Below are 27,701 nucleotides of genomic sequence, written 5' to 3'. Positions count from 1 at the left end.
GGCACCCGCCACCACGCCCGGCTAGTTTTTTGTATTTTTTAGTAGAGACGGGGTTTCACCGTGTTAGCCAGGATGGTCTCGATCTCCTGACCTCGTGATCCGCCCGTCTCGGCCTCCCAAAGTGCTGGGATTACAGGCTTGAGCCATCACGCCCGGCCTGTTTTCTTAAGCAGAGTCCTGGAGTGGGAGAGACGTCAGTGTAACCGAGTGAAGAGCGCTGGTTGGACGTGTGTAACCTGCCAGCTGATGGGCTTCAGAACAGCAAGTGCCTTCATGTGGTTTCTTTCTTTGTTGTCCTGTGGAAGAACTCGGGGAGATCTCTTAAGCTCTTTATTACTGTGTAGAATTACTATATTTGACAAGTATACTGGAAAAAAAAAAACCTTTTAGCCTTAGCTTTCACACTGAGGATTTTGTAGATTACAGAGAACTCTATTGAAGACTTTGCTGTTGAGGTGAGCATTTTGCAAAGTATAAAACTTCCTGGCTAAGGGGAGTACTGTGACCGTTTAAACTTCCCACGTGAAGGAGCCTGTCTGCTAAATGATGTGACAGCACTTTATCTTCTGATCATCCCCCTTTCCCTTCAGAGCAGAGAGAAGGAAGATGTAAAGGGCTGTGCGACGTCTGCTTAAATAAAACATATGCTAAAGTTGGACCGACCAAGATGTAATTTATCTGTTACTTTTTTCTGTACTCAGTTATGGTGAAAGTTATCTATCTTTTAATAAGGTACCATCTAAAATGAGCACATCCTGAGACTAGCCTGGCCCCCTGGTCCCTTCTGACATGCCAGCATGGACGTAGGAAGCAGTCGATTCTTGAGGCTCATGCGTGGAAGGAGAGAGTAGCGAGAGTGACCGCTCTGGCAGGGTTACTGATTATCTTGATTTGTGTCGCAGTCCTGGCCAGAAGCCTTCCATGTGCTTTGATCTATGGTGGCGTCTCTGCAAATTTTGGCAAGAAAATCCTAATGTGTCTAAGTCATAATTAAGACTGTGTAGCAGGGCTGGATTGTTCATTCCTTCTCCATGTGTGTTGACAGTGCTCCTTATCCCCGCCCGTCTCTGTCCATGGCTCGTGTTCCCGGTCTCCAGAGGCACAGGTGGACTTGGGGCCCAGAGTGGGCTCGTGGACTTGTGGCGGGACTTAGGATTCTCTTCGTTGCAAGAACCGAGCCTTGTTCTGGCCAGAATCACTGATGGGTGGATGGAAACAGGAGGATCTCTTTCCCTGGGCGCAGTGTCCAGTAATTCACATAATCTAACAGGAATCCTGGGGCGTTTCCTGTGGAATTTGAATTCAGGGAACGCAGAAGTGTGCAGTGGAAAAGGAAATTAGTTTGCACATGAGGTTAAGGATGGGACCCTTGCACATTTAAGGGGGTCCAGGAGTTTTTATCTCCCAAACTGAGCCTGCCTGCATCTTTTCCTGAACCCACCTTATTTTCCACTTTGTTTCTGCTTCTGCTTCCTTGTGTGTGTTTCTAGTTTTTATGTTGCCGGAACCTGCTCCCCTTCCCTTCCCATTTCCAGCATCTCCAAATCAGTCATTTTTATATTTACACTTTGAGATACAACTCACGTACCATGCAGTTCACCATTTAAAGTCTACAACTCAGTGGTTTTTAGTATATTCACAAAGTTTTGCAACCATTACCACAATCAATTTTAACACATTATTATCACCTGAAAAGAAACCCATCAGTCATAACCCCTTTCTCCCATCCCCCCACCAGGCCCAGCCACCTGCGAATCTCCTTTCCATCTCTATGGATTTGCCTATTCTAGACATTTCATGTAAATGGAGTCATGCATTATTTCATGTAAGTGGAGTCTTTTGTCTCTAGCGTCTTTCACTGAGCATAAGGTTTCCAAGCTTCATCCATGTTGTAGCCTGTTGTAATGGCTAAATCATCTTTCACTGTATAGATACACCACATTTCTTTTTCTTTTCTTTTTTTTTTTTTTTTTGAGACGGAGTCTCGCTCTGTTGCCCAGGCTGGAGTGCAGTGGCCGGATCTCAGCTCACTGCAAGCTCCGCCTCCCGAGTTTACACCATTCTCCTGCCTCAGCCTCCCGAGTAGCTGGGACTACAGGCGCCCGCCACCTAGCCTGGCTAATTTTTTGTATTTTTTAGTAGAGACAGGGTTTCACTGTGTTAGCCAGGATGGTCTCGATCTCCTGATCTTGTGATCCACCTGTCTTGGCCTCCCAAAGTGCTGGGATTACAGGCTTGCGCCACCGCACCCGGACTCTTTTTCTTTCCTTTAAGTTCTGGGACACATTACCACATTTCCTTATCCTTTTTAAACAGTTAAATTGTGTTCCACTGTATGGATACACCACATATTAATTAATTAATTAATCTATCAGTATATAGACAGTTGGGATGTTTTTACTTTTTTTGCTATTACGAATAATGCTCCTGTGAATGTTCCTATATACATTTTAATGTTTTCATTTCTCTTGGTTGTATACCTGCGAGGGGAATATGCGGGGTCCTCTGGTCACTCTGTGTTTAACCTTCATGCCTGCAATCCTAGCACTTTGGGGGACCAAGGCGGGAGAATCACTTGAGGCCAGGAGTTGAGAACCAGCCTTGTGAACATACTGAGACCCCATCTCTACAGAAGAAGAACGTAAACATTAGCAGGGCATGGTGCCCAAAGAACTGCCAGATGGTTTGCTGCAGCGCTGTACCGTTTTACATTCCCCCAGCAGCGTGTAAGGTCGCCCTTCCTGCACATCCTCACTGACGCTTGTGCTTGTGTATCTTTTTTATTATAAGCAAACTAGTCGGTGTGAAGTGCAGTATCTCATTGTGGTTCTGATTGGCATTTCATGGATGGCTAATGATGTTTAACATTTCTTCACGTCCTTATTTGCTATTTATGTATTTTCTTTGGATTAAATGACTATTCAGGTTCGTCTTTTGACTGAGTTGCCTTTTTTACTATTTAGTTGTGTTTGGATTTGTTAGCTTGGGCTGCCATAACAAAATACCGTAGACTGGGTGGCGTAAACAACACGAACATATTTCTTACAGTTCTGGACGATGGGAATCCAAGATCAAGGTGCTGGCAGATTTGAGGGCTGTCTTCTTGCTGTGTCCTCACATGGTGGAGGGTAAGCAAGCTCTGGTTTCTTTTTCTCTGTTGCCCAGGCTGGAGTGCAGTGCTGTGATCATGGCTCACTGCATCCTTGAACTCCTGGGCTCAAGCAATTCTCCTGCCTCAACCTCCTAAGTAGCTGGGACTACTGGCATGTGCCACCGTGCTGAGATAATTTTTACATTTTTCTTCTGCAGAGACAGGGCCTTAGTATGTTGACAAGGCTGGTTCTGAACTCCTGGCCTCAAGTGATCCTCCTTCCTTGGTCCCCCAAAGTGCTAGGATTGCAGGCGTGAGCCACCACTCCTGGCCTCTTCGTGTTGTCCAGGCTGGTCTCGAACTACTGACTTCTGGTGAGCCGCCTGCCTCTGCCTCCCAAAGTGCTGGGATTATAGGTGTGAGCCACCGTGTCTGGCCTGAAACATGTTTTTATCCAAAAGAGACTGTCATTCCCAGGACCACAGTCTGGAACACTCCAAAAAATACCCTTGCTGCCTTCAGATCTTTCTCAGGCTATAAGAGAAATACTTCTGAGACCATCCTGGCCAACATGGTGAAACCCCATCTCTACTAAAAGTACAACAAAATTATCCAGTCTTGTTGGTGCACACCTGTAATCCCAGCTACTTGGGAGGCGGAGGCAGGAGAATTGCTTGAACCCGGGAGGCAGAGCTTCCTGTGAGCTGAGATCTCGCCACTGCACTCCAGCCAGGGCGACAGTGAGACTCTGTCTCAAAAAAACCCACAAAAAACAAAAGCTAAACCATGTGTTTCAGCCACAGTAAGTACATGCAGCCCTACCTGGTGGGACCATCACAAAGAAAAGCATGCCTAGAAGACCCAGCCCCGTTCAGCCCACTCTGGGCATGCGAGGGTGTGCTCACTCCTGCAGGCCTGGACGCTGCTCCGGATGAGTAGAGGAGCTCGTCCTGAAAACAAGCACAGATAGGGCCTTTCTCAGGGAGGCGAGTGGAGACTCCAGTTGGCATGGTCTGAGGAAGGCACAGGGAGAAACAGGAGCCCTCTCAGGAAAGGCTCGGTTCCAGGCCCTTCCCGTCAGGCGCTGACCAGGTTAGACCTTTGCCATCTGGGAGAGGGAAGGGTGAGAGGGAGGCTGTGGGGTTCCCTTGGGAGCAGGCCGGGAGACAACGGACATCCTTAGCAGAGGAGCCCTCAGCAGCGCTTGGTGACTCCCTGACGGTGAAAGAAACAAGCACCCCAAGGCTCCCTGGGTGAATGGGGGATCTCATGAGAAACGGTGGCTTGAGAGGGAAGATAGTCCATCTTTGAGCAAGCACATACCAACGGACGAAATGTATTAGAGTTCGCCAGAGAGAGAGAACCAATAGGATGTACATATGGAAATGCATGAGAGGGGATTCATTTGGGGAACTGGCTCACAGCGATCATGGAGGCTGAGAAAGTCCACAGTACACAGTCGGCCGTCTGCAAGCTGGAGACCCTGGGATGCCAGGGCACGGCTCAATTCAAGGTCAAAGGCCTGAGAACCCAGGGAGCCACGTGTGAGTCCTGGAGTCCAAAGGCTGGAAGACCTGGAGTGCTAACGTGTGAAGGCAAGAGGAGGGTGTCTCAGTTGCAGGAGAGAGACACCTTTTTTGTTCTCTCCAGGCCCATTGGATGGTGCCTCTTACATTGAGGGCCCATCTTCCCTACTCAGTCTACCAACTCTCACACCAGTCTCCTCTGGAAACACCCTCACAGACACACCGGAAGGTAATGCTCTACCATCCTCTAGGTACTCCTTAGTCTAGTGGACACCTAAAATTAAACATCCCGTGTGTATACAAAATGAGTATACAAAAATCAGTTGTATTTCTATATGCTAGCAATAAACGATGTGAAAATGAAACCAAGATAACTCCATTTACAATAGCATTAAAAAAAATAATATATTACTTAGGAAGAAATTTAATCCTCCCAAAAAAGTACAAGGCTTACACTCTGAAAACTACAAACATTGTTTGAAGAAATTTTTTAAAGATCTAAATAAATGGAAAAACATCCTGTGTTTATGGATCAGAATACTTAATACTGTTAAAGATGGAAATACATTTTTCTGTAGATTCAACACAATCCCTACCAAAATCCTCACCTAGTTTTTGAGGTTTTGTTTTGTTTTGCAGAGATTGATCTACTGCTTCTAATTCATATGGAAATGTAAGGAATACAGAATAGCCAAAACAATGTTGAAACAAATAAAAGGAGCTAAGTTGGAGGACTCAAAGACTTCTCAGTAACTGAAGTAGTGTGGTACTAGTATAAAATTAGCATACAGATCTGCAGATGAATGGAATAGAGGTCCAGAAATAAACCCTCACATTAAGGCCAGCTGATTTTTGACAATGTTGCCAAAACAATGCAAGAGAAAGAATAGTCTCTTCCACAACTGGTACTGGAATAAATGAACATCTGCACACAAAGGAATGAAGTTGGAACACTTCCTCACTAAGTACGTAAAAATTTACTCAAAATGCATCACAGACTATGTAAGTGCTGAAACTATAAAACTATTAAGAGAATACAGCATAACTTTTCATAACCTTGAGTTAGACAACAGTTTCTAAGAAATAATACCAAAAGACAAAGCAATAACAAAATACATAAATTAGTTTTCATCAATATTAAAAACTTTGGTGCTTCGACAGATAACATCAAAAAGGTAAAAAGACACTCACAAAATGGGAGAAAATACTTTTAAATTATATGTTTGTTAAGGGACTTGTTATCTATTATATAAAGAACACTGTTATGGACAGAATGTATCCCCTTCCCCGTCAAATTCTTATCCCTAACGCCCAATGTGATGGCATTTGGAGATGGGGTTTTGTGAAAGTCATTAGGTTTTAGATGAGGTCATAAGGGTGGGGTCCCCATGATGGGATTAGTGCCCTCATAAGAAGAAGAGGCCAGGAGTGGTGGCTCATGCCTGTAATCCTAGCACTTTGGAGGACCAAGGAAGGAGGATCACTTGAGGCCACGAGTTCAGAACCAGCCTTGTCAACATACTGAGGCCCCGTCTCTGCAGAAGAAAAATGTAAAAATTATCTTGCATGGTGGCACATGCCAGTAGTCCCAGCTACTCAGGAAGTTGAGGCAGGAGAATTGCTTGAGCCCAGGAGTTCAAGGATGCAGTGAGCCATGATCACAGCACTGCACTCCAGCCTGGGCAACAGAGTGAGGCCCTGTCTCAAAAAAAAAAAAAAAGAGAAAAACCAGAGCTTGCTTACCCTCCACCATGTGAGGACACAGCAAGAAAGCAGCCCTCAAATCTGCCAGCACCTTGATCTTGGATTCCTAGTGTCCAGAACGGTAAGAAATATGTTCCTGTTGTTTAAGCCACCCAGTCTATGGTATTTTGTTATGGCAGCCCAAGCCGACAAATCCAAACACAACTAAATAGTAAAAAAGGCAACTCAGTCAGAATACAAACCTGAATAGTCATTTATCCAAAGAAAATACATAAATGGCAAATAAGGACGTGAAGAAATATTCAACATTAGCCAAGCTTGGTGGCTCGCCTGTAGGCCCAGCTACCCAGGAGGCTGAGGCAGGAGAATTGCTTGAACCCGGGAGGCCGTGGTTGCAGTGAGCCAAGATCACACCACTGCACTCCAACAGAGTGAGACTACGTCTCCAAAAAAAAAAAAAAGGAATACTTTCAGATGCTCCTTCTTGGCAGGACTGAGTTCCACCCCTGCCTAGGGTCTTTACCTTGCCCTGAATCTCTTTGTGGGTCACCAAACTTACGGACTGACCAGGCTGGGCCTTGTGCTTCGCTGGACCCATGCTGCCTGGTTCCTGAGCCCCTTGCACTGGGGCCTTCCCAGCATCTGTTCTTCATCCCTCCTTGGCGGTGACCCTGTTCGCCTGGTGTCCTGGGTGACACCTGGCACTGTGTGTGTTCAGGAGGTGGGCAGTAGAGCCTGATGCCTGGCTCGGATTCCTCTTCTGCCCCCCGATAACTGCATGATCTTGGGCGAGCTGCTTAACCTTTCTGTAAACCTCATCAGTAAGCTGGAGTTGCTGGCACTGGATTACATGACTTGGTTCTTGTCAGGATTTAGGATTCCCTGTGGCATGCAGAAGCCCTGAGGGATGGCTGAGTGCTATTGTTATTATTACTGCCTGCGAGCTGTAATGCACACACAAAATGTCTCCTTAAGCGAACTGATAATATTGTGATCTTGTTTTTCAACTCAACACTTTGTCTCCTAGCAGTTCTCAAATTGTAGCCCAGAAGGCTTGTTAAGTACACATTGCCTGGCCCCACCCACAGATCTGGCTGAGTCTGAGATTTCTGCCTTTCTAAGGACTTTTCTTGGGGCTGCAGCTGCTGCTTCTCATTGGGCACTTTGAGAACCACTGCTCTGTGGGGTGTGTGCCCAGTGTGTGCCTGTGTGAATGTATGCCCGTGTGAGTGCGTGTGCGAGTGTGTGTGTGTGCATTCGTGTGTGTGCATATGTGCACGCAGGTGCCTGCATGTGTGCGCCTGGGCTCAGATGCCTATGCCCATGTGGATGCATGTGTGTGTGCATGTGTGCCTGTGCCTTCTCATGGCCCAGGTGAGCTGCCAGCAGTAACCTGCTCCCCTGCCCCCGCTGCACCGGCCCTTAGTCAGCCGTTGGTGTGAGGCATAGGAGCCCAGGTTGGAGGCTGTAGGAACTCGGGGTCCTGTCTTTGGGCACAGCCTGGTGATCTGTGGTCTTTGTTCCCCAGGTGCTTCAGTGGAGCAGGCCATGGCCAACCTTCGTTTCTTCTTCCAGCAGGAGGATTAGGACCGGATTCTGGGTGGGAAGCAGCCTTGGTTTTTATTTGCTGGGCTTGGTGGCCTAAATCCAGAGGACCTGTGGTCGTCCTTTCCACCCTCTCCCCCCTTCCTCCAAGTTAACCCCTTTATTTTCTCCTGTTCATTTCAACAGGATTTATGCTTGATTAAGTTACTCTCTTTTATCATAATTAAAGAAAAATGTGGTGGGAGAGCACTAAAAACTCCATTCAATGAAAACCAGATTGTTGAACCTGCAGGGAAACAAGGGCTGCCCTGTGGCTCCAGGCCCCTCCCAGGGAGATTGATCGCTGGGAGCTGCGGGGAGGGGGCGGAGAGGAGGGGATTTAAGCTCCTTAGGGAGGAAGTTGGCTGCCCCTGCCGGCCCAGAAGACAGGGGCCTGCCTCCGGGCTTGCCACCCCCTCGTCCTGGGTCCTGCCCAGCAGCCTGTGTGTAACATCTGACTCCTGACGCAGTCAGGCACAGCTCTGCGCACAGGCCCTGGATTTATAAAGGCCTTTTTCTAATGGTGCCTGCGAGTCTCCTGCTGCAGAACATGACCTGCTGGAATGTTTTTAAAAAGTGTGTTTTTAGTTGACTCAGTTCCTCATGCTGGTCGCAGTTGCTCATAAAGGCAAGGCTGTGTAAAAATCCCGCCGAAGCCCTGGCAGTCACAAAGCCCTTGCTCCAAGCTGGGACCTGGAGTGGCGGGGTGTGCTAGGCCCCACCGCCTGCCCAGTGAGGTCAAGCCTGGCTGCGGGTGGTTCCTGTGCAAAAGGAAAGGCTGCCTTCATACTGCTTGGGGAATTGTTTCTGTAATACGTGTGGGATTCTAAAAATGGCTAGACCTGCGTAGCTGGATGGGAGGGGAGGAGGCAGTGACTGACTGCAGGAGGGACAGCCTCCTTGATGGTCACCTGTGAAACGAGATGGCAAGTTCAGGAGCCACGGTCTAGTCCCCTCTCTGCTGCACTGCACATGAGTGTGCACAGGCCCCTGGTGAAGGGTTGTTTTAGGGGATGGGAGTGAACATAGGTTCTGGGAGTGAACACGGGTTCTGGAGCCTCAAGGCAGGGACCCTGCCACTTACCAGTAGGGTGACCTCAGTGAGTACCTTAGTAGAGAATGGTGGAATTTGTTCCTCGTCCACTGAGGATGGTTAAAATAATACCCCCGGCATGGGACTGTTGTGGGGACTCTATGAGCTTGAACAGCGAACACCCGGCACAGCAAGCATCCAGCGCGTGTTGGGAGTTGCCGTTGTGATGGGCCATCTGTTTCAGAGGTAGAGCTTCAGACAAGGACATCGTATTAGTCTGCTCAGTCTGCCGTAAGTACCCACCCCAGACTGGGCCGCTTAAATAACGTTCATTCTCTCACAGCCCTGGAAGGGGAAGTGTGACGTCAAGGTGTCAGCAGGGTTGGTTTCTCCTGAGGCCTTGCTCCTTGCCTTGCAGTTGGCTGTCCTCTCCCTGACTCCTCACGTGGTCGTCCCTCTGTGTGTGTCTGTGTCTTCATCTGTTCTCCTTATAGGACACCAGTCAGGTTGGGGTAGGGCCCACCCATATGACCTTGTTCTACCTTCATCTCCTCTTTAAAAGTCTATCTTCAAATGCATTCTGAGGTCAGGGCTTCAACCTGTGTATTTTGGGGGAACGCAATGTAGCCCAGACATGCAGTTTAACTTACAGCATTTTAAGCTTAGTAAGGTCTCGCTTTGTTGCCCAGGCTGGAGTGTAGTGCTGCAACCACAGCTTACTGCAGCCTCTACCTGCTGGGCTAAGTGATCCTTCCGCCTCGGCTGCGCAAGTAGCTGGGACTACAGGCACATACCACCATGCTTGGCTAATTTTATTTTGTTCGTAGAGACAGGATCTTGCCATGTTGCCCAGGCTGGTCTCAAACTCCTGGCCTCAAGCCCACCTCAGCCTCCTGAGTTGCCGGGATTATAGGCTTGAGCCACTGCACCCAGTTTATTTATGGGTTACAAGGACAATTCGTTTTTCTTTCACATTTACTTTTTGGTGGGCAGTCCCAACAAATGCTAGGAAGACCTAGCATTCCAAGATTTTACGGGTAACCTCTGGAACCTGTTTATTTCTGCCTCTCGGGCTCACTGGGGGCTCCTGGAACCCAGAGCCCCAGATCTTCCTGATGGTGCGGCCCTGGCACCTAACCCGGCCGGCAGGTATATCAGACTCCTATGCAGCAGTCTCTCTGGGGAGTGCAGACCCCAAGGCCGCCCTGGTCCCTCCTCTCTGAGGTGGCATCCCAGAGTTGTGTAGTTATGCTGGTCCTCTGCTTCCAGATGCTGCTCCCCCATACTATCCCTACTCCCCTCATCCATGCCACATGTCATGATATCTGTAAACCAGCAGCCAGAGGAGGAAGCCTGTTCACGCTGCTGCCCTGCTGGGGAGAAGCATTCCTCCAGCGAAGGCAGGCTGATTGCCCCTGGGTGTCCCTTCCTTCTCTAAGATGCTTAGCCTGCCACTGGGGGCAGGAAACTGGGGGTGCAGGTCACTGTTCAGTGGAAAGGGCTGTTCCAGTGCTGTGGGAGATGAACCTTCACCCCTCCCTTCTCAGCCTGGGATCAGGACTTTCAACCTGCATGACCTCCTGACCTTGCCTAGGGCCAGGCTGCCATGGCGGGAGGGCTGAATGCTGTGCCCTGATCTCTCTGGACTGAGTCCTGTCTCAGGAGCGCTTGTCATGCACCCTCAGACACACCTGTGGGAGGAAAGTTGCAGGGCCTAGGCTCTCTGGGCATGTGCTGCTCTCTTGCCAGGAGTGAGGATGCATGGACTGTTGGACCAACTATTAGCAATCCAGCAGGAGCTTCCTCCAGCCTGCAAGCATTGAGTCTAATGTGAACGTGGGGCCCTGCGGGATAAGGGGAGGCACTTGTTGGGATGGGGCGTGGGGTGATAATTTGATTTAAAGTTAAGATTTTTAAAGAGTAATTAAGTTAAATTTTATGTTCACAAGGCCTACAGGACAATTCCATTCTTCTGAAGATGTTGTTTGAAGCATTTTATCATCAGTTGTAATATAACCTATTGATGTGTGTTTCATTTGCCTTTACTAAAATATTGGAGGCGTATCTTCTAGTTACAAATTATTCTAATTGATGGATTAAAGTAGTTTTTAAAATAAAAGCCTTTGCTAATTCCCTGCTGGCTCATCCAAGCCAAATGGCCGGTGGCAATGCTACTTAAACAGCACTCTACAATTCAAACCTTACCTCTAATGAGAGGCGAAGCAGTGAGGTCTTATTCTAAAAGTGCATGTGTAAGTGGTTTTGCTTGATGCAGCATTTAGGTCTGAGACCTCCAGCTTACCAACCAGCTTCCACTTTGCAGCCCTCTCAGAGGCAGCGGAGACTCCAGGGCCCTGCGATTGTTGTCCTGCACTCCTCCTATCACATGACCTCGGCTCCTTAAAAGAGGACACTTGCTCTTCATTTTTTTCATCTACAAAACTGGGGCAGCAATAGGAAGGCCAGTCTCCTTCACTGAGAGATTCAGGGTAAAATGAAATTACTGCCGCATTACTTTGCAGTGACAACTCTGCAAATGGAGTGCTGCCTTTGCACAGAAGGTCAGCAGCAGCAGGGTGTGTCTGTGACGAGAAAAGACCGTGCCAGTCAAGCCTTGGTCATTATGTAGTGGACGGTGTTGCCACTGGCCCCATCCTGTGCCTCACCACCTCCTGCAGGCTGCCGACTCCAAGCCGTTGGGACTTGGTCACAGGCCTTTTTTGGCCGGGGTACTTGGTCTACAGTCTAGGTACACTGGGGTGCTGGGAGCCATTGCATCCTCTGCTATCGGCAGTCCTCCAACAATTAGCCCTCATTGGGTAGTGAATGCTCCAGCTGCCTTGCCTATGGGGTGGGCAGCTCTGAGATGTAGGGTCTACGTGGCCTCCCACAGGGGCCCAGTGTCTTGCGTGGTGTTGCCCATAGCAGGAGCCTGCTCATGCACTACCTCTGGGCCTCTTCCCCTTCTCCTCTCCTTCCAACTCCACTTCCAGAGCCCCCTGACTTCGTCTCCCAAATGCACTGTGGATTGACTTCTTGGGGAGCCCAATCTATGATGGAAACATTACAGATACTGGCCAAGGAACACTGTTCCTCAGTGTCTCATGCACCCTCGTTCTGCTCACAGCTTGCTGCTTCCTCTCAGATGTCATGTCTCTGCCATTTCCCAGTCAGTGCTGCCCACAGCCCCATCAGGCCGAGTCGAATATTCATGCATGAAATTTGACCAACTCGGTCGGCTCTTCATGCGTTACTGTCACAGCATCTTCCTGGGCACTGTAGTTGTCTCAGAGCGGGATGTCGAGTGGGACGTGTCCTGTCGTCTTCAATTAGCAGCCAGTACCCAGAGCTGAGGACCAAGGGGGTGAGCTAGCCCTTGGTCTAAGGAGTGCTGCCTGTTGTTATAGGGGTGGGTACCACTCCTCGGGGTTCCAGAGTGGGTCCTGCACCCTCCTGAGTCTCTTGTGTTGATCAGGGTGTAGGGGAGGGCTGGAGGCTGGGTAGCACCTGCCCTCCCACCCTGACTTGTGGCAGTACTGTGTCTGCAAAGGCCATCTCTGTGGAGCCACACCTCTCGGGACCTTCTGCTTCACTCTGCCCCAGTGCCACCTTTCTGACCCCAGGCTGGTCCTCTGCTGCCACCTCCCCTTCTTCCACCTCACGTCACCTCTTGGGCACACCTTACCCGTTCACAGCATGGTTACCTTTCCCAGGAACTCTGGTCGGGTCTTTAAACCCCCTCTGGCCGTTGAGTCCTGGTGCCCTCTGATCAGGCCCACCCCGGAGGAGCCCTGCTGTGTTGGTCTCTGGACTCAGGCCTGGCAGTCCCATGGGCAAAGGCCCAACCCCAGGCATAGACCAGACCCGGCACGCCTCAGCCCCGGTCCTCGGCCAGTCTCCCACAGCCTGGCCACCTCATCGCCTTGCTCTGGGGCTGGTCCTCCCTGCTCCATGATTGTTATTTTCACCCTCACCACCCCCCAGCCCCCACCCCCAGCCTTTCTGGAGTGTGCTCATGGAGCATGCGCTGAAGAGGGAGCAAGAAAGGTGGCGAGCCCGGGAGGGGCAGCCATGTCCAGTGCTGTACCAAGTCCGGTGGCAGAGGCCTGTGCCAGTGAGAAGGTCAGGAATCTCCCTTCTCTTCACTCTCTTCAGAAGAAGAAGAAGTCTTCAGGAGGGAAATTCCCCAAGTTCTTGGTCCATTTTCCTATAGGCATCCTTGTCCTCTTCTTTCCTATTAGGATAGGAATGATTTCTTTAACTTTTTGAAGGACAGTTCCTTGACCCTATTTTTTACTGACTTCTTAGGGACTTAACATCGTGCGTGTGTGTGTGTGTGTGTGGGTGTGTGTGTGTGTGTGTGTGTGGTTCCCCCCCCCCCCCCATTTATTTGTGACTCTGCCCTTTCAACTGAATCCAGATGGGCTCAAGTTTCCTGGTGTGAAGAAAATATAAAATGCTGCCCCCTGTACCTCTTTCAGGAAATCCTCCTGTATTATGTTTTGAATGCAGCTGCCTCCACCCTCTGGGATGGAGTCGTTGCTGTACAGCAGGCATAGCCACTGTCATGAAAGATGAAGCTGGTCTCAAAGACACTAGGACGTTGCAAAGAGCCACATGAGTTTGTTGGATATGGCAGAATTTCTCCAGGTGGGGGAGATAAAGGAAGCAAACGTTAGGTATACGTTTTGTAAAATGATAAAACTCTCATTAGTTGTGGTTGGTTCAGTTGTCTCTATTTAGAATGCAAGGGACTCAACGGAAAATGTTAGCACCAATACAGAGAGGTAGTGGGTTGGCTGGAGGATTCAGGACCAACTTAGAAACATCAGTGGCATTTGTATATACCTGTAACCATAAAAACAAGTAATAGAAAAAAAAAATACAGTAGCAGCGAAGCCATTCAGATACCCAGGAGTAACCTTAGTGAGAAATGCTCCTCCACACTCCTGAGACTTCACTGAAAAATTTGAAAGAAGATTAGACTAACTGGAGAAGAAAACCCTGTTGTCTTATGTTACGTTATGTTGTTATTTTTTTACGGAGTCTTGCACTGTCACCCACGCTGGAGCATAATGGTGCGATTTTGGCTCACTGCAGCCTCTGCCTCCCAGGTTCACGCAGTTCTCCTGTCTCAGCCTCCCAAGTAGCTGTGATTACAGGCACACACTACCAAACCTGGATAATTTTTTGTACTTTTAGTAGAGACAGTGTACTTTTAGTAGAGTGTTGCCCACAGTGGTCTGGAACTACTGACCTCGTGATCCACCCGCTTCCACCTCCCAAAGTGCTGGGATTACAGGTATGAACCGCCACACCCGGCCAGAAAACCCTGCTGTTACTGGGAAAGTAATATTGTAACGATATCTGTTCTCTCAAAATTAAAATACAAATTTAGTACAGTTCCAACTAGCACCCCAGTGAGTATTTTATAGAATTTGGCTTGCTGTTTCTGAAGTCCATGTAGAACTGAAAGTGAGCAAGAAGAACCAAGACAGTTTTGAAAGAGTGAAATTATCGTGAGAACCTTGCTTTACCCAGTGTCAAAATGTGTTGTCGTAATTAAATAGACAAACAGATCAAAAGAAGAGAATAGATAATCCACACACAGACCTATGGAATATATGGAATTGATTTTTCTTTTCTTTTTTTTTGAGACGGAGTCTCACTCTGTTGCCCAGGCTGGAGTGCAGTGGTGCAGTCCCTGCTCACTGCAAGCTCTGCCTTCCTGGGTCCATGCCATTCTCCTGCCTCAGCCTCCTGAGTAGCTGGGACTACAGGTGCCTGCCACCATGCCTGGCTAATTTTTTGTATTTTTAGTAGAGACAGGGTTTCACTGTGTTAGCCAGGATGGTCTAGATCTCCTGACCTTGTGATCCACCCGCCTTGGCCTCCCAAAGTGCTGGGATTACAGGCGTGAGCCACTGTGTCTGGCCCATCTCAGGATTCTTAATGTAATCATGCCCACAAAGTCCCCTTAGCCATGTAAGGCGACGTGGTCACAGGTTCTGGGGATTAGGATGTGGCCATCTTGGGTGGATCCTTATTCCATCTTCCACACTATATTAGGAAACAGAAAATAACATAAGTTACGATTTCAAGCTATCATATCAGCAGGGTTTAAGGTGAGGGTATGGGGAACTGGGCATTTTAATAAACGGTGAAGTGTAGATTACCACATCTGCTTTGGAGGACAGTCAGCTGTCCTTAAAATCAATAACAGGTACACCCATGAACCTGGTAATATTGTGCCTTGGGATTTGCCTTCCAGACACACTGAGCTCAGGGCACAGAGAAGTCAGTATGAGGATATTTATGGCAATGCTGTTTGTGGGAGAAAAAGAAACATTATAACTGTTTACTGTTTTGGAAATGACCAGAAAACCAACCCATACATATGGAATATTAGTGCTAGGGAATATTACACCGCAATGAAAAAAAAAAAAACGAAGTGGCTCAAACCTCAAAGATCTCCAAGTTATAGCTCAACGAAAAGTCATTTGCAAAACAGCACGTAGATAGTTTGTTTGGCGATTTAGGCCAAACAGCATGTTCAAAACACCATGTTCCTACAGGCAGAGGAAGACCTGAGAGCGTAAATGACACAGTACTAACTGCTTACATCTGGGGAGGTTCAAGTTATGTCCAGGGGGCTTCAGCTTTATGTACAAGTGTGACTCAGAGAGGAGTGTATTCACATAATACTTGCAGAGTATAAAAGAAAGTTCGAAATGTAAGGGTATGATGAAGCACAGTAAAGGGCGTAATGAAACAGAAGGTCAGATACTCTGTAGTAATCTCCAGAAGTCCACATTCTTTAGGAAATTATACTTGATTCTAGGGCTACGGATTATACATGAACAGGGCCATGTGGCCTGGGGTGGGAGTCAGGCTCGGAGCCCAGGGTTCTTTCTAGCCGGCTTCCTTGGAAGTGTTAGTTTTTTGGGTTTTTTTTGTTTTTGTTTTTTCCCAGTGAAAAATAACTTTTATTGAGACCCCATGAGCTGCAAAATCTGTTCCTGGCATTAAGCTCCTTCTTCCTTTGCCGTTCGGTCTTCCTTGGGTGGTCCCATGAATGCTTTCTTCTCCTCCATGGTCTGGAAGCAGCCATGGCCAAACTTGGAGGTGGTGTCAGTGAACTTAAGGTCCATCTTCTCCAGAGCCCGCCGCTTCGTCTCCACCAGCAAGGACTTGCGGAGGGCGAGCACCCGCTTCTTGGTTCCCACCACACAGCCTTTCAGCAGGACAAAGTCATTGGTCACTTCACCGTAGTGGACAAAGCCACCCAGAGGGTTGAGGCTCTTGTCAGACAGGTCATAGTCGGTGGAGGCATTGTTCTTGATCAGCTTGCCGTCCGTGATAAGGCAGCCCTGGCCAGTCTTACAGATCTTCTTGTTGACCTCAGTGCAGTGATCGTCGCCTTTCTGCCCAGCGTGTGCCACAGAGAAGGCCACACGAGCAGGATGCCATGCCCCAATCCAGGCCACCTTGTGCAGGCCTCCGTGGGTCTTGTGGGGCAGCTTTTTGGTGTGCCAACGACTGGTGACCCCTTTGTAGCCTTTGCCCTTGGTCACCCCGATGACATCTATCATCTCGTCCTGCCCAAACACTTGGTTCACAGGTACCTGCTGCTAAAGCCTCTTCGCGGGCCCCATCCAGCTTCTTGGCCACAGTGCCTCTGTTCATTTGGATGTCCATCAGGTGGGCCTTCTTCTGGCACAGAGGAAGCAGGTGCATAGGGTGTGGGCAATGATGCAGATGACGTGGCAGTACTTCTTCATGCTGCTAAAGTCCTTCTCCAGCTGCTTCTTGCCATCCTCATCCTGCCATTTCTTGCAGTACTTGGTAAAGGCCTTTGTCTTAGATTTATGCCAGTTCTTATAGAAACGCCTCTTGCATTCATCACTAATGTGCTCAGTGAATACATCAGTATCTGGAGACTGACGAAGACATCAGTGAAGGTCTGGAGGCCTTGAGGGGTTTCCATGTAGCCCACAATGCCCACAACCACCATGGGTGGCATCTCCACAATGGTCACAGCCTCCACCACCTCCTTCTTGTTCACCTTGAATCCTGACCTGTCGACTTCCTGCATGGTGTGGGTCATGCCAGCCTTGTATCCCAGGAAGGCTGTGAGGTGGACCGGATTGGACGGGTCATCCTTAGGGAAGCTCTTCACCTTCCCACGGTGCGTGCTGCTGTGCCTCCAAGGCAGGAAGCCGAGGGACCCATGTCTGGGAGGGGAGAACTTTCTGTGAGACATCACGCTGTCAAATCCCGCCGGTAAAGGTCGGTCGGCCTTCGGTTCCCGCTAGATAAAGCTAAATCTGGAAGTGTTAGTTTTAACAGGAGAGTTGAAGAGAAGAGGGGAGCTTCGAAGCACATCTTCGAAAGTGAAGAGATTGCATTTTCAGCAGTCAAGATGTTTTCCATGTGGCAGTTTATTTCTACCTCCAGGGCCCCTTTATTTGAGCTCTTGTTCTCTTTCCTCACCCCTGGATTGATTCTTCTTGTTGAAATCAAGAAAAGCCTGGAAATCTCATCTGACCATCGTTGGGAGGTAAAGAAGAATTGGTGGGAACATTTCCTGTGATTCTCCTAAAATTATAGAACCACACAAGAAAGGGTTTGGTCCCATAGTAAGGCTGACCAAAGTGATCCCAAGCAAGCAAGCCCTAGAGTCACTTCTGAAATGTGGGCACCTGCTAGACGTGCCTGCTCGACATCTGTTCGGATGGGCTGATGGAGGGTGGTCACTGTGGAACTGCACTTAGCGCTGGGGAGTGTTTCCCTGGAGACTCACTGCAATCCATTGTTACGAGTCCTGATGCTCCTAGACAATAATGATACTTTTTAAGAATTGCAATTGCTTTAAAAATCTCCAAACACTAAAGGAGAGTGTGTATCTCCCGTTTGTGTGCTACCTGGATAATAGTATAAACGTGTCCCCGGCTCTCAGCCAGCGTGAGTCTAGCACAATATTTCAACTACAGCCTTAGGTCCAACTGTTTTTTTTTTTTTTTTCCTGAGATAGAGTCTCACTCTGTCACCCAGGCTGGAGTGCAGTGGAGCGATCTCAGCTCACTGCAACCTCTGCCTCCCAGGTTCAAGCGATTCTTCTGTCTCAGTCCCCCGAGTAGCTGGGATTACAGGCACGCGCCACCACACCTGGCTAATTTTCTATTTTTAGTAGGGTTTCACCATGTTGGCTGGGCTGGTCTCGAACTTCCGACCTCAGGTGATCCTCAGCCTCCCGAAGTTCTGGGATTACAGGCATGAGCCACCTCGCCTGGCCCCAAATGTTATTTGTAAAAAATTAAGCGTTAGCCAGATTGATTAAAACACAGATGGCACTGAGCAGAACCCCCATATATCCACGTCCATCATCTGATGCCCTGCCTCCAGATGGGTGGACAGACAGAGGTCCGGTCCTTTTCTGAAAAGCCAGCAGAATTTACATACAGCTCCGCTCCCCTGGTTTAATTTAATTTCTATGCTTCACTCTTAATCCTGACCTTCAAGGTAGGGAATTCGCAGGAAAAGAGTTTTTGTCAGCTTATTGAATGCCATTCTTTCTTGATTAGGACTGGCATACATACGTTATCAGAAGCAGAAATCAAGAAATAGCCTCAAACCAACGCATTTCCTTGTTATGTTTCGGTAAAAGTCACATCCATTTTTCTGGTGAGAGAAGACTCGAGTATCCTTGGTTTTGTGCCCCAGGTGATAAGGCTCTTCAAGTTTCTGCTTGCTCTGAAAGATTCCGCAATATAAATAACTTTCTTTAAAACAGGCTCATCTGTTTTACATTTTGAGACAGTTTCTACACTGCGAGGCAGAGCTGCTAGCCAGGAGTTCTGCTGAAGCTGGCTCCTGCATCCTTCCCGTCCTGGAGAGTGACTCTGCGTGGGTGTTTCCTGCAAGATCAAAGCCTGACTCGAGCTTGGTTGAGTGGAACTTGAGTTCTGGGGAGTGTGATTCCTGGTGGCAGCGAAGATGTGAAGGATGTCTTCCTGCGACCAGCATCTCCTGGCCGGGAAGGGCAGGATCCACTGTGTGCTGGGGGGTGGGGGTCGTTCTCAGGCCTGCTCTCCATCCCCAGGCCTTGCAGGCTGCACACGGAAATGAGAAAAGCAGCTCTGGAGGAGAGCTGGGGTGCCCTTGGGTCCCGCCTGCCTAGGCTTACTTTGAAATACTGGAGCTGTTGCTGTATGAGCTGGCCCCTGCAGGGCCTCCTCTGGCGCCCTCAAGTCTCTATGTGGGAAGTGGGGGGACTGCATTAGGGAGCCCTTTCTAGGGGCGTATATGTGTGGTTTGCAAATGTAGCTTGCTTCCCATGTTTTGGTGCATTGTACGAAGGAGCAAGGGGACGTTGAGGGACCTGGCAGTAGATCTTGTCTGCAAAGCACTATCTCTGGAAGTTGGGGAGATGGTAGCGAGGCCTAATGAGGGGTCCAGGAGGGAGGGAAAGTGGCCTTCCAGGGGAGTCAGGCATTCTGTCCATGGGACAGGCACTCCTACTGTCTTTCTGGTTCCAAGCCTGTCTGTGCTGTCTGCGGACCTGCACATACTGACGCCTTGAAGCTCTCATTTCCTTTCTCTGTTGAATCCTGCTTTCAGAAGGATGGGGCCACACCCACCTGAGCCCACATTCCCTCCTTGCACTCATCCTCCACCTTCCACATTTCCCCCCTGCCCAATCCGTGCCACTTGTGTCTCTGAGCCTTTGCCTGTGCTGTTCCCTCAGCTTGTGATGTCCGCGGCTCTGCCCTGTGTTGTCTCCACACGGTACCCTGTGGTTATCTGGGTACCAGAAGGGCACCTCTTCTTCAACATGTCTATAGCTGCGTTGACAGATAATTTCTGGAGGCACAGTTCTGTTCCTGAAGTCAGTGATACTTGAGCCCCATCTGCCCTAGAAGGCAAGGGAGTGGTACCTGAAAAGACAGACTTCAGCCCAGTGGCTTTCCAAGGGTCTTCTCCAGAGCTCTGGAGGTCAAAGGAGGTTCAGGGACCACTGCAGAGGGTGCCTCTCGGGGGGGAATGCTGAGGGGACAGGCAAGACTCAAAACCTGAAATCCGAAACCGCTGGTCTGCTTGATTGGAGCAGTTCTATTGCGTTGTGGTTACTGAGGTTTCTCCTGAGATTTCCTTGAGAACCTTCAATTCTCTGCAGAAAGTCTTGTCTCGGTAGGCTCCAGATGCCCTAACAAAGCACCGAGACTGGGCGGCTTAAACAGCAGACATTGATTTCCTACAGTGTGGAGGCTGGAGGTCCATAGTGAAGGTGTTAGCAGGTTTGGTTTCTGGTGAGGGCTCTCTTCTTGGCTTGTAGATGGCCACCTTCTCACTGCATCCTCATGGGGTGGAGAGAGTGAGTGCCAGTGTCTCTTCTTCCTCTTGTAGGATGCCAGCTGTGTTGAATTGGAAGCGCCCTTTTGACCCTTTTAACCTTGACTGCCTCCCTATAGGCCCCGACTACAAACACCGTCATACTGAGGTTCAGGCTTTGACATATTTTGTGGGGACACACTTCAGTCCATGGCAAAGCCTGTAATCCACGCTACAGTATTCCAAGCTTTAAGATGAAGAGACTGAGGCTTAACTTCTCAAGGTCATCCAGATAGAGAATAGCAGGCCTTGCCTGGGCTCCATTGTTGTAGAAGCCCAGCTGGGAGGCATCCTGGGGTTGGTGTCACCCAGCGGCTCCCTGCGTGAGTGTTAGTCACCTCTGGCTGCAACTGCCATGGTATTGCTTCTTCTGCCAGGTTCTTCTCAGTGGGGACTATAGTGGTGGTTGCATCTGTGTTGACATTTGTCAGAGCTCTTCATAAGGTACACCTTTTTTTTTTTTTCCTTTTTTTGAGGTGGATTCTCGCTCTGTTGCCCAGGCTGATGTGCAGTGGCATTATCTCAGCTCACTGCAACCTCCACCTCCCGGGTTCAAGTGATTCTCGTGCCTTAGCCTTCAGAGTAGCTGGGATTACAGGCACCTGCCACCATGCCTGGCTAATTTTTGTATTTTTAGTAGAGATGGGGTTTCACCATGTTGGCCAGGCTCTTCTCGAACTCCTGACCTCAGGGGATCCGCCGCCTCAGCCTCCCACAGTGCTGGGATTACAGATGGGAGCCGCCACGCCCAGCCTGGGTGTGTGTTATTACATGTAGATTATACCCCAGCAAAGCTGATTAAAAGCATGCTTTGGTGTGAGCATGCTTTGGGTGTGCGTGAGGGTGGGGGCTGGCTTCTGAAAGGTGCTGACTGGGAACTCCCCTAGTGCATATACTTGACCCGTGGTGAGTTTTGGGTAAGAATTAGATGGGGTGGTGCCCTGGGATGGATGTCTCTATGAACATCCTCTTGCCTGGGATCCACACAGTGAGATCACCTGAAAGTCTTGGATTTGGGGGCAGGCATGGCCTGTGGCTCTGGCTGGTTGCAGCATTCCTAGAAGAGACTCACCAGGGGGTCAGGGCCTGACTTCCCCAGGACAGGCCCTCACCCTGGGGCGCCCAGGCCCGACACTGGGAGTGAGGGTGCTGGGTGATGGGGAGGGGCGCATGCAGAGGTTCTCACTGTGCTCTGGTGTCGCTGGACAGAGGGCCCTTTTCTGAGAAAGTTTCCTCATTCTACCTTGGGCGTAGGGTGGGGAGGGCAGAAAATAGAAAACTGCCCCTCCGCTTGCAGGCCCCTGTAACTGTCTATGCTGGATTGGATTCGTAATTTTGAACTGTGTCATGAAGGCATTTTGCTTTTTCTGGCAATCTTTTGCACACCATGAAATGGTTACTTTACATTAGGATGCATGTGTAGAAAATGCAGGAATGACATCTCCCCTTCCCGCTCCCGCTTCCCCCCCCCCGCCCCGCCTTCTCTGTCCCACGGGAGCATGCAAGGACCTGGGGTGAGGCTTGCTATTCTGTATACGGAGGTGGAGTATAGAAAATCATTGCTAACCACGGCCGTTTTGCCCCGTGGACTCATTCAGCTTCTGGTTTTCTTTTCAACCGTCCCAACGGTGTAGGTTCTGGTAGCCACGAACTTATTACACCTAATAGGACAACATCTCGCCAGTGTGGGGAGCTGGACATGGGGCCAGTCCGGGGCTGCAGTTCTTTAGGACGACTTTGAGCAAGTTCAGCCCCAGCTGCCGCCTCCTAAAACTAAGAATGTTGCACAGTGGATTTTAGATTCGCTGTGGACTGAATTGTGTCCTTCCCAAAATTCATATGTTCTCTTCAGACACAGCGAGAGCCTGATACTTGGAGGACGGCCGGAAGAAGTAAAACCGCAGCCTGCGTGACAGCGAGTGGTACGAAGGAGGCGGTGTCTTTGGGGCTGGCAGCTCCCTAGGCGAGGAACAAGCGCTGGTCTGTGGAAGGTGCGGGAGCGTGGAGGCCGAGAGCCCATCTCATGCAGCGGCCCAGAGGAGGCCCCCAGGAACCTGCAAACAGTGTTTCTTTGTGCTCTGGGCTCCCAGGACAGACGACCTGAAACTGGTAGCTAGAAGTCTAGCCACCAGGCAGCAGTTTAAATCAAAATAATCACTTTAAGAAACGGTAGGGAACTTTGCTGGAGAACCATTTCCTCCACCGTGAAACAGGAAAACACGTTCTGATTTATGCTGCTGGCTCAGGGCAGCCTGCTGAAACGTGTGCAGCTCTGCGTTTGATGGCCCCCTCCCTTCCTCTGCCCCGCTGCAGGGATGAAAAAGCATTTAGAAGGAGAGTGTGTGGATGGCCGTTAGTGCCAGAGTGGCTGTTGAAAGGCCCTGCTCTGCAGGAAAGTGGCCTTCAGAGGCCAGAAGGTGCAGACAGCAGGGCCGGCAGCCCAGGGCTGGGAGTGGCTGGAACCAGCGTGGGGGTTGGTTGTGTTTCAAATTGAGATTTTTAGAAAAACTCTGTGGAGCCCTTCTTACTAAACAAGGTCACTCATTCCTCAATGAGAAGCAGACATAGTCCAGCCAAGCAGGGCATGTGCAGAGCCTGGAGCCGGGGTGGTGCCACGGGGCTTGTCTCTCCTGGGGCTCCTCCTGCTGCCCCGGTGTTCCCTGTGATTTATCACCTGCAGACGTCGACATGCATGCGGAGGAACTGTAGTTGTGTGGCGTCTCTAGACATACAGTAATTTCTAAGTGTGAGCAGGCTAGTGGGATTGGGCGTCACGGCCCTTTAGGAGAAGTCCATTTTCTCCTTAGAAAGAGAATGGAAGTCAGCAGCCCCTACTCCCCACCCATGCCTCTCATCTAGATCATCGCTTCTTAAAGGCACCGAGGGCTGTCAGGAAGGATGCATTATGTCAGAAATGAGAACGTTTCTTTAAAAAATAAGTCTAGGATACAACAGACTGTCTTGATGGGGCCATCTGAGCCTTTAAGCTGGTCATGCACCTGACCTGCCCCGGGGTGGGCATGGAGGACCACCTGGCTCAGACCCCACTGACTTTAGGGCTCCTGCACAGTACCTGCTTGTGTTCTGAGGCCCTCATTCCAGGAGCCACGAGAGGTTGAGGACATCCGCTAGTTCCTGTATGTCTTCAGGGTCTTTGCAGCAGCCAGCCCAGCCCTTTGCAGGGCCGCGGGCCACCTTGTGTGTCTTCTGTATTTCCTGGGTAACTGTGGCTGCTCCCTCCAGCTCCAACACGCTCTCTCCCTCCTGCACATGTAAATGCATGCTGTGTGGGTTTTCTTTTCTCTGATTTTTGCTTCTAGTTGTTCTCTTTTAAATTCATATCCATTTAGCAACTATTTTGTAAGTGTAAAGAGGAGAAGAAACCCCCGAATGCCCCGTCTGAAGGGCTCGCGTGCAAGGGCGTTCGGGCAGCTCTCGAGTGGGAGCATCTTGTGTTTTCACCGCTGGTCAAGAGAGGGGGAAGACACCTCTCGAGGGGATGCCCCCCTCACCATTGCTGTAGGAGAGCAAAGAGCTGCAGAGAATTAGGTGGCACCTGCGTGCCAGCTGGATACGGAGCAGCACATCAGTGACATGTGGCTGGAGGAGGCCTCTGGGCTCTTGGGGGAGGAGGAGGGGAGTGGCAGGAGCCCTGGCACCTCCTGCCCGCTGCCCTCTCTTGAGTCAGTGGAGTTCTCTCTGTCTCCTTGACACGATGGACCACTGAGGGCATTGGCCCCCTCGCCACCCAGCTTTTAATTCCAGAGGTGGAATTAAGATACCGGAATATTCAAAGTACCTGTCTGGGCAAACCCAGCCCATTTCTCCTTGTTGCCTCAGAGGCAGAGAAGCTGTGGACAATTGGAAGTGGGCTGGCTGCGCTGTCCTTTAGGTCACAGTCTGTGGAGAGTGCCCATGCATGTGGCATCCTATTGGCCTCTGGCATGAGACACTGACGCCTAGGGTGAGGACACGGCACCCAAGGGCCAGTGTTTGGGTTCTGGTGCCTGTGCTATTGACTTGCATTCTTGGTGCCTCAGTTTCTTCAGCTGTTAATCGGGATAATGATGGGGTCATTGTGAGGATTAAAGGAGATAATACACGCATGGCACCTGGCACACATGTGTTGGCTGTTCCTAATCTCGACAGCAGTAATAGTAATCAGGACAATAGATCTTCGTGACACTTGGGGATCAGGAGTATGTTCGAGCAATTAGGGGATGAGGAAAAGAAGAACTCCTTCCCTTACCTGCTGTCCATTTCTTGAGAATACTTGCTTTTGACCATCTCTCCTCTTTATGCTTTTTCTCTCCTTTCTTTCCTTACTTCTCTTTCTTTCTCCTTTATTTTGCACTTACTTTGCAGGCATGCGTCTGCACGGGGACAGTATGGATCCGAGTCCTGTTACCAGAAGCCTGGCCTGGTGAGGCTGGTGGGGCAGGTGGGGTTGGCAGGGTGGGTCCATCAGAGGTCCCCATCCTTCCCCGCCCTGACTGCATTGCTTGGCCTTGGGTAAGGCATTTTGTCTTTTCTTTGGAAAATGCAGACAGACGTGCCTCTCATGGTGGCTGCCAGGGCCATACACAGAATGTGGAGGAAATGCATAGGCTGCTGGCAGTTGAGGTGCCATTAATATAAGAAACGGTCCAAGAAGAGGAAACCCAGTGGGGATGGCAGAGAGGGCTGGTGCAAACCCCACCAGGCTGGCATCTGAGGGCATTGAAGATTGAAGGAGTTGCCTGCCAAAGCTTGCTCCTGGGAAAGCTCATGCAGACGTGTGGAGAGCAGAGGGGTGAGGGCAGGTGTTCCGGAGCCCGCTGGGCTGTGATGCTGAGCACCAGCTTTTGCATGGAAGTACACATTTACAGACTTTTTCACAGACCACACCCATTCGCAAACCACCTGATGGTTAGATTTAAAATATGATCACCTTAAACCAATAAAAAGACTATTTTAAAATTAATACCTTGAAGAGCTTCAGGCCTTTGCCAGTCTGTGTCAGGGACTACAGCTTTGCCTGTGACTTTAGGAGCAGTCACAAGGGCCTTCAGGCAGAAGCCACATTCCGAGACCTAGAGAGTTTGTGAATTGGTAGAAGAGCGTTTAAAGTGTTGGTGTGGCAGCTTAGAAGAGGGACTGCTGTGAGTTTTAAAAGCTCCTGGTCAAACTCTAGAAAACGTTGAGTTTTCCATGGACTCGTGTATTTATTAATGTGTTAATCACTTCCATCACCCTGGGAGTGAACACCCACAAAGTTCCAGGCCATCCGCGCAGATCCCTCTGTATTCTGTGTTTTGTTTTGCTTTGTAAAACGAGGATAAAAGGAGCATCTGTGAGCTCAAGGGTTGTCAACTGATGGGCCAGCGACCGGGGAATGGGTGAGACTGGACCCACATGACGCCTGTTTCAGTCTATGATTTGGCTGTGGGAGCACAAGCTCTGCTGTATTAATATAAGGAGCTATTTCAGCTTGTCTTTGGTAGTTGGACAGAGCCTTGCAAATCATGCCATTAATCCATACAGCCCACAGCCACACATCTATAATGGCCTCACATGTATAGGATACAATAAATGCATGCAACGAAATGGCTAGAGAATGAAGCAGAGCTGGAGCGTGGGGTGTGGATCTCAGGTCCTTGCATAGGAACGGGGCAGGGTGGGGGGTTCCCGGTATCTCATCTGGACACGCAGAGGAGCTTTGGGTGCTCCAGGCCTGCCTGGGAGACAGTTGAGAGAGTTACCCAGGCTGGCATTTGGTTCTGGCCATCACTGCCTCACCAGTCTTGGTTGCTAGTGTGTTTGCCTGTCTCTCCTCATTCCCTGTGCGCTGGGCAGATACTGACTGAGCGTATGGGTGATGCTGTTGTAGGGCCAGGAAGCACAGCCAGCCCGGGAGGAAGGCCCCCAGCTGGGGATCCAGCCTCGCTGCCCGCAGCCCCAGGCCTGAAGGAGGGGAGCTGGCATCCAAACTGGAAAGAAAACGTCAGACATCTCTCCTGTCTCAGTGATGAGAGTTTATTTTAATGAACAGAGGCCTCCTTGAAGCAATTGGGTATGGTGGGCCCTGGGGTCTGTCACTGGAAGGCCCTGGATTTTCAGTGCACTGCAGAACTACAGGTTTCCTCGTTCATAAGAAGAGAAAGTTAGAAAGAGAAAGAGAAACAGGTAACGTCATCCCGGGCCGTCGTGGCATTTTAATGAGGTCACACGTGTGTTCCTGTGCAGCTGCTGGTCTTTGCTCTCCCGGGTCCCTCCCCTCTGATTCCTCTACTACCCACTACCAATGCACCTCCCAGGACAGTGGGGCCTCAGGAGTGCCCTTCAAGCAGCCAGCTACTCTCTGCTCTGCCAGATGAAGCGGGCGTTTCCTGGGAAGGGTGGGGCTCTCCTTGAGAAATGCTGGCCAGCCCAGCGGATGGGGGCCAGTACAGTGCGGGGTGATACGGCGCCGTGGGCAACACAGGTGGGGATGTTTAATCACCAGAGCCTTTTTGTGAGCGATGGAAAGAACACATTGATGAAGAGAAAGGGGTGTACTTTCGGTGGGGTGTCCCCAAATCAAAGGTGGTTGAGAAGGGGAATTGTGTTACGCAGATCTCCATCTTCAGGAGTGTCGGCGGAGAAAACCGACTTCTGGCTTCCGAGGCTCCCCCGGGGACACATCACCCAGTAGAGAGGCAGACACACATGTATGCACGCCACACTGATGTACCACACGCCACACATACAGCACACACACCACACATAACACACACACATACAGCACACACACCACATATAACACACACACGACACATACAACACACACCACATATAACACACACACCACACATACAGCACACACATCACACATACGACACACATACCACATACAGCACACACACACCACACATACAGCGCACACACCACACATAACACACACACACCACACATACAGCACACACACCACATATAACACACACACACCACACATACAGCACACACACACACCACATATAACAAACACACACCACACATACAGCACACACACCACACACACAGCACATACACCACACATACAGCACACACACCACATACAGCACACACACCACACATACAACACACACCACATATAACACACACACAGCACACACACAGCACACACACCACACACACAGCACACACACCACACATACAGCACACACACACCACACACACACCACACACACAGCACACACACACTACACATACAGCACACACACCACACATACAGCACACACACAGCACACACACAACACACACAACACACACACCATACATACAGCACATACACCACACATACAGCACACACACCACATACAGCACACACACCACACATACAACACACACCACA

The 27,701-nt window shown here is 49.9% G+C and overlaps 1 protein-coding gene and 1 pseudogene across 2 annotated transcripts in view; one reads left to right on the top strand and one right to left on the bottom strand.

Annotated features, from left to right (window-relative positions):
* The window catches only part of ROR2 (receptor tyrosine kinase like orphan receptor 2), a 217,367-nt gene that overhangs the window by 84,237 nt on the left and 105,429 nt on the right, over window positions 1–27,701 (top strand). The window lies entirely within an intron of this gene.
* LOC112608603 lies at window positions 15,964–17,201 on the bottom strand (annotated as a pseudogene).

The sequence above is a fragment of the Theropithecus gelada genome, chromosome 15 (genome assembly GCF_003255815.1).
Source record: "Theropithecus gelada isolate Dixy chromosome 15, Tgel_1.0, whole genome shotgun sequence".
Taxonomy (NCBI): domain Eukaryota; kingdom Metazoa; phylum Chordata; class Mammalia; order Primates; family Cercopithecidae; genus Theropithecus; species Theropithecus gelada.
The sequence above is the reverse complement of the archived record's forward strand: the minus strand, read 5'-3'. Positions and strand labels throughout refer to the sequence as shown.